Source organism: Meriones unguiculatus, chromosome 16, assembly GCF_030254825.1.
Source record: "Meriones unguiculatus strain TT.TT164.6M chromosome 16, Bangor_MerUng_6.1, whole genome shotgun sequence".
NCBI classification, from domain to species: domain Eukaryota; kingdom Metazoa; phylum Chordata; class Mammalia; order Rodentia; family Muridae; genus Meriones; species Meriones unguiculatus.
This window is the reverse complement of record NC_083363.1, coordinates 14,514,118-14,529,312: the sequence shown is the minus strand read 5'-3', so window position 1 is coordinate 14,529,312 and position 15,195 is coordinate 14,514,118. Positions and strand designations below refer to the sequence as shown.

The window sequence follows — 15,195 nt, the reverse complement described above, 5'->3', positions numbered from 1 at the left end:
ATTCTCAGTTGGATAGATGCTAAAACAAACTAAGGGGTTACAATGGCCCATCTGTTAGCAAATGGAGGCTTCAGCGGCGGGAAGAAGTTGAAGCAGGATTTATTTGATCCTAAAATCTATGTGCCAGCCTAGCTTTTCCCTACGTGAACTGCAATTGAGAACTTAGCCATTTTTTTTGTTTCAGTCCTAACAGTGACATCATTTCAACTTGTTGCTGATGTAGAGAAAGCTCTCTGTGCCAGGTCAGGTTGACCAAAACTATGCTTATGTTCTGTATACTCTATGGCCTTACTACTCCTGGAAATTCCCCAACCATCAATGCAGCTGACCCTCACCATAAGCTCCACTCGGGACCTATCAAATTAAAGGTCAGCTAGAACTGCTTTGTTTAGTTAGCAAAAATAACTTGAGTCACAGCTGACTACGCTGTTCCACTGTCCCTCTTGCCCCCTGCCCCATGTGAGCTGCTATATATATATATACTTTTTTTCTTTTATAAGCTAATTCTGAGAAACACACAATGTCACAGTTTGGCTCTCACATCCACCCTGTGTCCCTGATTATGATCATTCTTGGGGGTGTGCTTTCAGTAAAGATCCATATCTAACTGAGATTGTGTTTGAGTGGTTTGTGTGGCTTCTTCTGGATCCTAAGAAGGATCTACTGTTGCATCTCAGGAACTTTCTCAATTGTCTCTCTTTTTTTTTTGTTTGATTTGGTCCATTTATTAAGAAAGGAACCTTGACGGGAGTGAAAGGGGTTTTGAGTAAGTAAAGAGAGAACCAAGTTAGGTAAGATTTCCTTTTTGTGAGATTTAGAGAAATCACTATTATTTAATATATTTTATTTATTCCTTGAGGAGCTTATAGATGTATGCATTATATCCACTCCTCATTTCTCCTCCCCCTTTTCCCTGGACTTTGCCCCTTGTCCCCCTCTGAACTTCATGTCCCTATTTTTTTTTGAACCAATTGAATCCAATCACTATTGCCCATAAATATATATGGAAGTAGGGTATCGTGCATGCTCAGCCTACTGGGGACCATGCCCCTAAAGAAAATCTGCTTTTTCTCCACCAGAAGTCATCAGCTCTTAATAGTATGTCAGCTTTGGTGCAGGCCTCTTGTGTCCATCCTCTGCAAACAGTGTCTTCTTGATCTGAGAGGACACTGTGTTCATGAATACGCAGTATTTGTGGTTGCCTGCACAGAGCTGACCAAAACCAAGCCAGGCAACATTCCAGAATGGGTGGGGAATGGGAGATGACCATTCTTAAAGAAAAATTCTCCAATGAATATTTGGAGAAAAGAATTTAGGGAGCAAATTTAGGTTCCTCCTAATCCTTTAATGACTTTGTAACTTAACTGCTTTGTTTTTATTTGGCTTTTTTTTCTTCCTGTCTCAACACCCTATTCATTCTGTAATTAAGGTCTTACATATGGACTTTGCAGACATGGAATGAGTGGAAAGGATAGAGCCACCTCACCTCATTCTGTTTGTGAAAATTGGGAATTGCTTTACTGTGGCTCATTGTCTCTTTTTGTCACTTCAGTTTCAGTGTCCTACGAGAAGAGAAGAGAACCCCTACTCTTATTCTTGCCATGTCCTCAGAATCTAGAAGCCAGCCAGTATTTCTTAAATTCTCAATATGTTAAGGAGGAACAGTTATAAGACATTCTTTATAGGAAGAGAACTCTCTGACATGAGTTCCAAACAACATCCTACAGACTGCTTGCTCTTATTTAAAGATTACCTCATGTCAAGACTCAAAGTTTGCTTGGGGTTGGTGTGGGTGGGTATATTACACACACCAGACCTCTTTTTTTTTTCTCCCTCTTTTGAGTGTGACCACACTGAATGCACCTCCCTTCTCTGGCTTTCACTCTTACCTACTTCTATAATTGGCTAATTGAGGTCAGGTGGCTGACTCTAGATTGTATGGCTGCCAGCCATGGGTTGTGACCTTCACAGCTCCGGCAATTCCTGACTCAGAGTGTTTCACTGTTTCCTCAGGTAGTTGGATACTTGCCTAATATCTTTACATCCACTTCTAAACACTATTTATTGAAAGCCACAAATATACTTATTTGGCTCATTATTAGAGTCAAAAGCTAGCTTTAAAAAAAAGTTTAAATTAATTCAAAGGTTCTGCTGAATTTTTTAATATTGGGTTTTCACATTATGATAACTATAGCTAGAATTTTGAAAGAGACCAGAACTATCAATTTTCATTTTCACTGGTGTTGAAATGTTTATGTTGCTTTTTTTCCTGTTATTCTTTAAACATCAGGCTGCCTAAAGTCTTTGAAAAGAAATAATGAAAGTCTTTGTATGGAGAAAAACCTATTCTTGCTCACAAATGTGTTTCCAGAATAGGCTAACTGTGATTTTCTGCTACCAGGAGTAAATAGTCAATTCTTCAGAGAAATTGTTTTGTTTTGTGGTTCTTTTTAAATTTATTTCCTAGACACACAATAGTTTTCAGCCTGAGAAGAATGATCTGCTTTTGTCCCCATGCTGGCTGGTCTCCCTCCTTTCCACTGTACCACTGTGCAAATGTGTCAAGGCGGGTTAGTACTTTTGTATCGCCTGGGTGTCCTGGCAGTGTCCAGGGTATTAATGAAACATCTGTGGCTTCTTGAGAGAAGTCTGATGTCTTAAGTCTTGTTTCCTCAAGCCCTCAGAAGACCTGCCAGGAAAGGATGGGTATTTTGCCCTGTCCTGGGTCAGAGAGTTGACGGCCAATGGTTTTTGCTGACTAATCTTCAAGGTGAAGTGTGGTGGATGGGCGGGGAAACTGGCTGCTGAAAATAGGCCATCTTGCTCCACAAACTGTTCCATGATTGGGTTGGAATTATGTCACTGGCCGCCGGTGAACCTACAGATTGTTGTGTGAGCACTCGGAAGTCCTGGAGGATGGGCTTCACCCTGACCGTGAAAAGCGTCCTTTTAGTTGTTCCTGGCTCTTCACCCTGATGGTGCATGCACTCGTGCACTCCTCGTGAGTGTATGATGCAGTGGCTCTCTGATTTCTGTAGTACATTGCTGCTGTCTCGATAGAAGACATGTTCCCATTATTAATGTTGTGTTTGTTGTTGCTGTGCTGGGGATGGAATCCGTGACATAGTGCTTGATGGTCAGACTCTGTTGAGCTGAGCTCTGTCTACATTACTCTGAAGGAAAGATGCTGTTGAATCTATGGCATTTGAGAATGGAGATAGTAAAACTTTTTTTTTTAAAGAAGATTTATTTATTTTATTTATATGAGTGTTCTATCTGCATTTACACCTGCCAGAAGAGGGAATCAGTTCACATTATAGATGGTTGTGAGCTACCATGTGGTTGCTGGGAATTGAACTCATGACCTTTGGAAGAGCAGACAGTGCTCTTAACCACTGAGCCATCTCACCAGCCCCCGAGATAGTAAAACTTAATACTCACTCTAAATACAGTTCTGAAGGACTTAAGCCTAAAGGTAATATATGAAGACTATGTGTGGAATTGAAATGAAAGGGTCTCAAAGTCTATTCTCCTCTTGTGGGTTATGAAGGGAGGTAGCTAGGGTATAACAGAACGGCAGTGTCTGATGAGTGATATACATAAAGGAGGGGACCCAGGGTACTGAAGAGTCACATAATGTTATATATAGACTTTTTCATAGTGTGCCTTAACAAGGTGTCAATATATTTTAATACATCAGGAACCACTATTAGTAGTAACTTTCAAAATATTTATTTTTAAATTGTGTGTGTGTGTGTGTATAAGGGTACATGTGGGCAGGTTTTCTCATAGGTCAGAAGTGGGTAGTGACTCCTCTGGAGCTTGTGTTACAGAAGGTTGTGAGCCACTCAATTCAAGTGCTGGGAACCCAACTTGGATCCTTTACAACACCAGTAGAGGCTCTTAACCACTAAAGCATATTTCCAGTCCTTGGTACTAATTATTAATGGAAATATTGTAATCATGAAAATCAATGGTTAAGATATAAAATTTAAAAAATCACCAGTGTGTTTAAAGACCCTTGTAGTCGCTTCATCCTCCTTCACATAGGATTATTTGAGGGTGAACTCGTTAGTAACCTTGATCTCATCTAAAATCTCAATTTCTGTCTGTCATGGAATGTGACACTTGCAAGTTGATTATTGGTACAGAGATGTCTACCTGCCACATCCAGCACCATGATCATGGTAACAGGTAATAGTTATTGGTCATCTTCTCTTATAACTCTGCTAGGTTTTGTGTGTGTGTGTGTGTGTGTGTGTGTGTGTGTGTGTGTATGTCTCATTTGCAAAGGGATTATAAGAACTAGGCATTCCAATGAACTTCATTTTACAGATGAGGGCATCAGAAACAGGAGGCTTGCCCATACATGCCTTGCTCATTTCGCTGAATGTCCTTTAGCTTGAGTTATCACAAAAAACAGGATTTTGCTTTTTCATGGCTGACCAGTACTTTATTGTGTACATGTATCATCTTTTCTTTAGGAATTCATTTGTTGACTGACAATTCATTTGCTCTCATATCTTGGCTATTGTGAATGTTTTGACAATGAACATGGGTGATGGTTAGCTTTAACTGTCAGTTGGACATAACCTAAGGTCTCCTGGGAAGGGTATATTGTGTACATTTGACGGAGGATTGTGTATATTAGGTTGGCCTGTAAGCATGTTTTGGGGGCATTGACTTAATTAATGTAGGAAGACCTAGTTCAGTGTGGGCAGAGCTATTCCATAGGCAGGGGGTTCTGAACTGTGCAAGAAGAGAAACAGAGTAGTGAGCAAGCACACGAGCATGCATGCATTCATTTTTCTCTGTTCTGGACCACGGATGTAGGACAGCTGGCTGTTCCGAGCTGCTGTGACCTTCCTCCAGAGGTGTCCGCAACCTGGGATGGTGAGCTAAAAAACACCTATTGTCCCCTAAATTGTTTGCTGAAAGAAAAATTTATCACAGCAACCATATGTGAAACTAGGATATCCTTTGAAATACTGCTCTATTTTATTTTATTTTATTTTTGCCAAATGCCGAGCATTTACCGTTACACTGGACGGCTGCCTCAGAGAGTGGTAAATGGTTTATTTTTGAAACTTTAGCACTGTTTCTCAAAACATGCTCACGTTCTCACCAAAATTTTTCTTTACAACAAGAGAAATAGCTGGTAGAACAAAGAGATTCCAAGAGAAAGGACGGAAGAAAATATTTACAATCCTGTGTCACCTGAGGGGCTAATAGGCAGAGAGAGTGACACTCATTAGCAGAGTTAAAGCACGCGTGGTAAAAGGTGGGCACTAAATCTAAGCAGACACTTCTCAAAAGATGTAGAAATGGACAACCGGTACAGGAAAAGAAAATGCCCCATGTCTTTAAAATTGTCAGCGAGCAAACCAAAACTGCAAGTCACCCTCAGTTCACCAGGTCAGGATGCAATGACCTTCTCCCTCTCTAAGTCCCATGGAGAGAAGAGCTGCTTTTAATTCCCAGTGTCTTAGATAATCCATCCTGTGTGCTTCTAGGTTTGGGGCTCTTACCTAGGGCAATTGAAGATTTTGTGTGACTGATCATAAAGACCACACTCATCTCTGAGCTCCAGCAGGGCTCCTGTTTCATGGCTAATGCCATTCCTCTCACATAACTATTAACCCTCACAGTGGAAAGAGATGATGGAAACGTCTGTATTCTAATGCTTCAACCTGTGCAGTAGAAAGGGTGATTTTTCCACCATAAACGCCGAGCTTTCCATAATGGTGCATATAAAACACCAGGAAGAACCCAGCTATTATTACAATGAACCCTAACACGATGGCGTTACATATGTATTTCTTCGTACTTTACAAAAAGGCCCTGGGGGAGACTAAATGCGGGTACGAAGTGTTGTAAAAATGAGATTCGTTTGAGAGGATTTGCTGCTCACAGTCTTTGAGTGGAATGCCGCCAGCATCATAATGTCACAGAAAAATGAGAGTGACGTGTGCAAACAATACGGATGACTAGCGTTCTTTACTGCTATTACTGAAGAAGTGCCAGATGTTTATTTAAAAATCCCCTTTGCATTTAATCTGGAACAAACGGCTTTTTGTGAGAATTCCTACATGCAAATCATTTCCATTTTGCTATTGTTGGGCACCTAATGACCCTAAATGAGTCCCTCAGTCCCAGGGGTCCTCATTGGCATCTGACTGGATTGTCCCCACTGCTCCTGTTCTGATAGGATAAGAGACAAACACTGAGACATCAAAGCCAAGCTCGGGGACACAGCATTTCCTGTTGACTTTTTCATTTGAGGAGAACAATGCGTGTCTCTAGGAGAATCCTTCAATAAATGACCCCCGTGGCTTTCAAGATTTCTCCCCTCATGGACTTTCCAAGTACCTGACATGTATCAGGTGACTTAACTTCATAGCCAGACTTCTAGTATCTTTTTTTTTTTGACAGTCTCATGTAGCCCAGGTTGATCCTGAAATACCCATATAGCTGAAGAAGACTTAAACTCCAGATCCCCCTGCCTCTACCTCCCAGTTACTGGAAATACATGCTCGCACCACCACCATGCTTGGTTTGTGTGGTAGTGGGGATTGAAGCTCACTAGGCAAGCTATCTGCTGACAAGAGCTTCACATCTCATTTCTAGCTCAGGCTGTTTGCACTGATGCTGAGCTCCTTGAGGACAGGCACCAGGGAGAAGGCCGTCTGCCCTTGGTGAAGTTGTTCTCTTATTGTTTGATTATAAAAAAAAAAATAATCTAGACTTTTAGAGAGTCTAGAAGAGGACAAATACTTGGCATTATCCCTTTGTTATCAACATCTTTTAGAAGCTGGAAGAACAGGCTCTTGAGAATACGGACAACACTTAGCCTGAAAGAGCGTGCTAATTTCCTCACAAAGTCAGTCACCTCAGCCCCTAGACCATGTTCTGGCTTGTTTGAAAATGTCAGGCTCGGCTGAATACGTTTTCTGTGAGTAACAATTTAATTTCTGCCTTAACAATTTGTTCCATTTAATTGCCTTAAGTCAGATATGGTGAAGAGGAAAACTCCTGCTTGCTTTTCTTTCTAACTAAATATGGGTATAATAAGACACATTCAGGACAGTAGGTCTTTTGCCTTCTTGGTGATAAGTGTATGAGTCCCATGATGCTCCTTTACGGAACTCACAGGTTTTCACTAAGCGAGGCTCTCCAGCAAATTTTATCATGAAACACAATGGACTTGGTTCATTTAAAAATTACTACACTCATTTTATTGTATGTGTAGTTATTATGTGTGTGTGTGTGTGTGTGTGTGTGTGTGCATGTGTGTGACGGCACATGTTCAGAGCTCAGAGCTCAGAGGACAACTTGTGGGGAGTCGATTCTCGCCTTCTACCATTTGGGTTCTAGGATTGGGCTCAGGCTTAGAGGCAAGTGTCTTTATCTGCTGAGTCATTTTGCTGGCCCACACTGTCCTCACAAGGACTCTGCAGGGGCTGGAGCAACTTGGCTGGAAGTAGAAGCCTAATGATACTCATGAGCTGTTCTGGCAGTTGATAATATGGATTTCAGGTATGGACTGTTCTTGGTTTGATGTGTTCATCCTAATGGTATCTGGTTTGAGTCTTCTCATGTCTCTTCTTTTGGTTTTAGCGTATCATCTTTTATCTTCCTTTTTGTCTTATAAAGTTGTATTATTCTTATTATCATTATCATCAGTTCATGTATGTAAAACACTTACAAACTTGCATTCCCAGAAAAGCTATTTCAGTGTTCAGAATTCTACAAGGTCAGTTGGGCTGACTGATCCGTGATTGTGACATTGGAGTGCTGCGGCTCTGGAGGCCGAATCACACTGATTTATCTTTAGTCTAATAACAGCTCTGCATTTCCCGCCTCTGTGTCTGACCTAATCTCCTTCTGAAGATAGAGGGTGGGGTCTGGGCTCACCAAGGCTTTTTTTTTAAAAAAAAATTGTTTGTGTGCGTGTGGGCACACATGCCATGGCTTGCCTGTGGAGGTCAGAGGGCAACCTGCAGGAGTCGGTTCTCCCATTCCACCATTGAACTCAGGTTGTTAGGCATGGCAGCAAGTGCCTGATGTGCGATCCCCTGTTGCCAGGTAAATCTCTTTGAAATGTACTAACTTCCACCATTTTAGAATGTAATAGGAAGTAGACACTGATTCAAAAGCAAAACAGTCACCTGATAGCATCTGAGGCCTGTAGCCTGCAGAGGGATTTCTCTGCTTTGATGTAGCTTCTGTTTTCTCTGAGAACTTAAAGGGTGCCTGATGTATGACTATGTTTGTTCTAGTGCTGTCCATCTAGGTACAGCCAGCTGAGGAATGCTCTGAACAGTCAGATGTCTCCCTTTCTTCCACAGAGGCAGTTTTATTGAAAGTTCTACAAATCAAAGCGATAGCCTTTTTGTTGTTGTTTTGCACTTCTTTTCTTTCTTTCTTTCTTTCTCTTTTTTAACTTGAAAGTTTGCTGTATCCTTTTACCCCCAAATCAGTTCCACCTTTTTCTTCCCATTGCAATGTTGCTGAAATATCAAAGGGTTGAAACTTACTCCGGAGACATGCCAAGGGACTCCAAAAGGCCATAAAGGAATTGCAACCAAAATACAAGAGCCACACAGAAGTCTCCTGACATCCTACCAAGGAAAAAAAAAATAATCTGCCTTGTTACTGCCACCATCACCTCAGCTGAGACCATGGTGCTTGTGTACTTCCCTCAATGAAGGCTCTTCACTTTGGGGGCAAAATTAAACATAAGGTATTTGGGACACTATAGAAGCAGACTCAAGAATGTATCGGTTGCAGCACTTTCCAGGTCAAGCACTGTCTGCTCCACCACCTTTTCCTGTTCATGTAAAGTGAGGAGGGATGTGATTCATTTAGGAGAGGACTTCCCCAGCGTGCCTGAGGCTGGCCTTGGGTTGGATCCCGAGTGCTGCATAAAGGAACTGGAGGCAGGGGGCTCAGAAGTTCAGTATCGTCCTTACCCACTTAGCAAGTCTGAAGTCAGCCTAGAAGACATGAACTCCTGCATAAAAGAAATTAGTAGTAACATGATAGACTACCATGCAGAAAAACACAAGCGTCCGATATCCAGAATTAAATATGACGAGCACTAGACTAAGCGAGCCTACAAAGGCAGCTAGCATCCAAGCCAGCCGGCAGGTTGCTGCCTGGGTGATTAATTTTAACGGCATGCTGGAATGTACCGAGGTGTCATGAGCTCTTGAGCTCCTAGCAGAAAGATTGGTGTGTAGTTTCTTATTGCAGTTTCAATGTCACGCTGAACAATTTCCCCTTAAGACAAATTTTTTGAACCTTAAGTGTTTGAGTAAGGATATTGAGCCTTTTAATCTCAAAAGTGCATTGGCATCTCACATGGTTCACAGTGAGTTGAGGCTGGGTGCTTCTGGAAGGTACTTCTCTACCGTGTCTTGACAGCAAGCCTTTGATCTTTGGAGTACAAGACCGAATCGAGGCTTGTCATAAAATTATGCACAGCACTGGGATTAGAGTGTGGGCTTTGGGCTAGAGTCGTCTAGAGTAGCTTTTCACCTGCTGTCTATCTGTACAGCAAAGTCTTTGGGATATAAAATTGTTTTAGATATCGTGGAGTAAGATGTTTTTTTCCTCCAATTCTTTGACCTCCAATTATAGCCTTTCTAACTTTTCTCTTGATTCTGAAGCTCTCTTTAAAAGCATTTCACTGTGACACGTTGAAGGATAATTTCAGTCCTTGTGGGACCACCGGCCTTTCAGGTGACCCATAAAGGTGGTCCACAGCGTGATGAAAGAGTTTCTCATGATCATGTTGGTCCAACTGACTCTGAAGTTTAGTACTGGGATATGTCAGCCATGGTATAACCACTGGGGGCTTATTTGAGAAAATCATATTTAAAAACACATTTTTCTGTTAGGACTAACAACAAGCTTCTTTTTAAAAGGAACTGCACAGTTGATGCCTAATGGGACAGAGAGCAGATAAAGGTGTTTTTTTATTTGTTATTTTTTGCTAGGAGCAGCGGATGCTCTAGAGCTTGTTGACATGAGGAGTGAGCTAGTTCTGCTGACCTGCTCATATCTCCCGGGGTTCTGTTAGCTGGTATGTAGACATGAGCTTGGCCAGGGGACTTTCCCTATTAGGCAACTAGGAGAATGGCTGCTATGGAAACAGGCACTCATTTCTAGCTAAAGACCCAGCTTTCACCAGGTTACAGAAAGTAACTTGTAGATGTTTTAAGCCCAAACAAATGTAGTTGTGAAGAAATCTTATTTTTATGGAGATTGAGGTTTAAGTTCATTTGATTGTCAAGGTCTTTTTGAAATCTAAACATAATGCTAGCTATGAACAGCTCAGTGAGAACTACCACATGAATGCATTGCTGGAGGTTGTGGGGTACAAGATGAACTGGTAAGTCACATGGACATTAGACTGTGCCTTTGGTGATTATCTGTTTGGTTGATGTGTCCGATCAAAGACCAGCTACAAAGCAAGAAGACTATGGAGCAATTAGTGAGAGTGGCAGATTTGTTGAGGTTGCATAAAATTAAACTGAGGTCTATTTTTATCACCTTATGTCTGTTGATCTGTAAGCTCAGGAGGCCCTTATGTAGAGAAGGTAAAGGTTGCTAACAAACTCTTCGTTATAGGAGGGTTAGCATGATGTGACTGCCAAATCAAAGGGAGAGGAGCCATGTTGTTCTATAGGCTATAAGTTCCAGTACTGTTTCTCTAATTCAGTTTTCTGTCACCTCACCTCTACATATCCCGAGAGCAGACTTCACCGTCACTATCAAGGGTATTAAAGCTCATATCTAGACATACAACCTTAGGTACCCTGGCATTTTTGCAATACGACAACTTGAAGTTAATTGGCCTGTTTCTTTGGATGCTTCTTATTCTGCCAAATGAGGACTGCTTGGAAGGCAAGATAGTGCTCTGCAGAACTATTTCATTGCCTGTTTTCACAGACTGTAGCATTTCTTGATTCAGTACAGTCTTTTACATCTTACACATTTAATTAAGTCACTGCAATGAGCTCTTCTGTCTTTGTGTTTTCTTTTCCAGACAGGCCAGGAGCTCTGCTCTCATGGTTGGGTATTGGTTACCCAGGTTACCGGGATGGCAGAGTGGAGCCACAGCTTTGCAGTCACGGCTCCCTAAGGCTCTCTGTGTTCTTGCTCTTGGTCCCTTCCTGTACCACCTTCCCACCTTCTCTCCATTCTTGTTCTTATGTTTTTCAAAAAGCAGAACAGAAAAAAACTCACATGGGAAGAAACTCACATCATGCTAACCCTCTTGAAAGAAAGAAATGGGGTTCAAGGAAGCAGGACACACACTTCCTTGAATAATTTCCATGCAACAGTGTCAGTAATGGATAATTTCAACAGAGATATTGTATGATGTCAGGCCGTATCCTAAAAAGAAACAGTCATGCTCTAATCAAATCTGGTTTTGGCTAGAGAATAATACATATCATATTAATTTGTGAGTGATGAGGAAGTGAAGATTATGAAATTTAGAAAAAGATTCCTGATGAGTTTCCCCCCCTAATTTATATTAGATAATCTTATCTGCAAAGCCTAATTTATTTTGTTTTCTTAGCTATAGTTACAAATGATTGAAATCGGGAAATTAAATGTCAGTGTACGTTGGCTGCCCAATACAAATGTTGTCACATTTCCGAGAACCTAGACACCAACATGTATTAGAGGCAATAGGTAATTTTATTTTAAAATATTTATGATTTTAATATTACCTGTGATGAAAGCCCCCTCCATTGAGCTTTAGCTAGGTAAAAAAATTTTATTAAAAATGTAAGTGCTGTATTTTCTGTCTAGAAAAGCAGAGAGGTTAAACCTTATTAAATTCTCAGCAAAATGTCATAAAAATTTAGCTGCATCACAAATCCCAGTGTTGCTCTGTGCCTTGTTATGGAGCAGCAGTGCACAGACAATGTTTTAGCTGGTAAGCACTGTAACCAACAACCTCTCATGCTGGCGTCTGTAATGTTACAAATACCGCATATTTAATTTTCCCCTCTAAGTGAAGCACCTGAGTCAAAAGAAAAACACAAACACAGCAGCCTCAGAGGAGGCGGTAGCTGTGGGGAATGAGGTAGTGGATTTTCCTCAGTGGGTTGTCATTAGACCTCTGCGCGCCTTTTGAGTTTTAGTTGAAATCCCCTTTGTGGCCTTTAGGAGTCCTTTGGTGTGTCTCCAGAGTAAATTTCTACTGTTTGATAGTTAATCAATGTTGCAGTGCAAAGAAAAAATGGAACTGACTTGAGGTGAAAAATAACAAACTTTTACCTTAAAAAACAAAACAAAACAAAACCCTTAAAAATAAGTGAAAGCAAAGGAGAGCCTTTGGGATTTGTGAAAGAGTTTCAGGAATGCTGGACATGACTTCTGGATCTGTTGGTGGGGACAAAGGAGGAGCAGGGAGCTAGGACACATGGTGACCATAGTTGTCACTTGTGTCCATTTGCATCTGATGTTGTGGTGCGGTCTGGAGCTACTGTGTTAATTGCTTGTCCCCCGAGATCTTTGCTGTTCTACCACCAAACGCTCAAGTACATCAATAGATGCTGTGTAACCTTCCTTACCTCCAAATTGCCTCTGATTGGCCAATAGACAATGCCTACACTTGGGTTGGGCAGAAGAGAGGTAGGCGGAGCTAAGGTTTGAAGGCTTGGGAGAGCAGAAGGATCTAGGGAGAGAGATATACAGGAGAGGAGGAAGAAAGGAGCCGAGGCCATGAATTATTGTGAAGAAAAACCACATGGCTGGGAGGAGCTTGTTCTGAGGATTAGCGTGATGGAGAGAAGAAACCCACGTGAAAAACACGAGCAAGGATTTATGGGAATGATGGATGGGGAGTAGCACAGATAGGAATAACTGGAACAAATAACTTGAAATGTGTGGCTGGGAAATTACAAGGTGGCTTAGCGGGGATTGGGGGAGGGGGTTATATCTGCCCAGCCGCAATGGTTTAAGGCTATTAAAAATCTAACACGTGTCTGTGTCATTTATTTATATGATAGTGTGTTAAACAACTTCCATAATAATTATATGCATCAATGGCAAATATTAATAGTGTTCTACAACAATCTGCTTTAGGAGCATGATCTGGAAGTCCGCATGCACCCCCATACTATAGGAAAACCATACAAATGTGAATTATGTTCATTCCGCTGCAATAACTAAAATAGCTTGTATCTAAGGTGCAAGAATAAAATGGTACTAATTATAAAGGTACCAGGTCTTCCTTAAGCAGCAAGAAAATCTGGTGGTTTTATAAAATAGGCAATCTGCCGTATGACAGAAGAAGCCTAGTCAATTTAATTTCACCTCCAAGGTGGTCCAGAGACCAAACTCTTTTAATGATTTTACTCAAAAAATCTCACGTATTCAGACTGACTCCTATACACCTGTGGTGAAAATAATTTTTCACCGGTGGCTAGTCAAGTGACTCTCAGGAACTCGTGGTTGATAACCCTTTGAATCAGCTTTCTAGCAGAACAGCTGCCCAGCTCTTCCCCTGAAAAGCAAAAGTCAGCCTCCCTGATGTCATTTCCTGCCCTGATAAAAAGCCTCTCGTGATTCTGCATCTCTTTGACCAAGCAGTAGTTTCTGCTACCTCAATAAATATTCCTCAGAGCTCCTCTTTCTCTAAAAGCCCAGAACCTCAGCCATTGCATATTCAGAAGAACTATGGCCCAGTGGCAGGGCCGAGCAGTGAACCAACTGCCCACCACAGTATCCACAGCATAGGAAACAGTCAGGCAAGTATCCCAGCCTCAACCGGGTGGTCAAGGACCCTCAGCTTTGGCACCACTGCCGGCACTGTGACATGTACTCTGCAGACAATATCCTTTGCACTGTTCACACAGGTAAGAAAATCCAGCATAATATATGTGGATGCAGATGTTAAGACAAGTATGATTTTGGCCGTCATTTTGCAACAGGGACAAATAACCAGTATTGGACACGATCAACATTGTTCTCACTTGGTTTGGCTTTCAGGGGTGGGGGTAGAAGGTTGTAGTTTGGCTTTTGGTTTTGAAATAACCCACACGAGAAAGTTAAAGACCATCAGGCTTCAGTAAGCCAATTAAGGGTATCTTGAGTACTGACCAAGAGCAGATGTAAATCTGGGAAAGACTCTTGATGCTGATGGAAGGGAGAGGAGGGGTTTTAAACTCATATCACACTCATATGTGTTTACAACATAACCTCTGCTCTTGTAAAACATCACACAAGGGAATCCCTCCTAAGGAACTAAACTGTTACTGTACATCGGGACCCTTTCTCTGCAGGGAAGGAGGGCCCTTTGGGTTTTGTGAAAACACTCTCTCAGAAGAGAAGCCATTTGTTTTCAGGAAAATATAGCTCCCAAGGTGCTCAGACCCTTCCTAAGCCACTTGTTTGCAGGCAAACTTGGCTCCTCAGTGGGGGAGGTGCAGGGCCAGGGCAACCTGACTCTTCTAAGTCTTTTCAGTTTTGATCATCATTAAGACAGTTATCAGCTAGTTTAAAAATTACGCGTTCTGTTCATAAAATACATATTTGATAGCGACAAAAGTTTTTTGTTAACTTTTCATAAAAGTCTGGTCAGAGATATTTATTCGTTATAGAGTTAGATGCATCAATGTCTTTTCTCATTTAGACCCGTGGGAGCTGAAATACAGCCGTAATCTTACCAGGCATTCAGTTCTCTGTAGTTGTCCATAGGCTCCAAAGGTTATCCACACTCCTGACACTTTAGGATATTCATTGCAGCTAAGTATTTTTTTTCTGCCACATTTCAATATGATAGAATAAATTTTTTTTTTGTCTTATGAAATTTGTGTCATAGTTTGGGTAACTGTCACTACGATGAAACATTACGGCAGAAACAAGTGTTGGGGAGGAGAGGGTTTATTTGGCTTACACCTCCACATTGTGTAGCCTTTCTGTGAGGGAATTCAGGACAGGAATTCAAACAGGCAGGCACCTGGAGGCAGGAGCTGACTCAGAGGCTCAGGAGGTGCTCACTGGCTTGCTCAGCCTGCTTTCTTCTAGAACTCTGCATCACCAGCTCAGGGATGGTGCCACTTACCACGGGCTGGGCCCTCCCCCATTGATCACTAATGGAGAAAATGCTCTACAGGCCTGCCTGTAGCCTAGGCTGGGGAAGGCATCTCTCAGTTGGGGTTCCCTCCTTTC

The 15,195-nt window shown here is 41.7% G+C and overlaps 1 pseudogene; it reads left to right on the top strand.

The window, feature by feature from the left end:
- The first annotated feature begins 13,128 nt into the window (after window positions 1-13,128).
- On the top strand, window positions 13,129-14,035 carry LOC110559939 (zinc finger protein Pegasus-like; annotated as a pseudogene).
- Window positions 14,036-15,195: the final 1,160 nt, after the last annotated feature.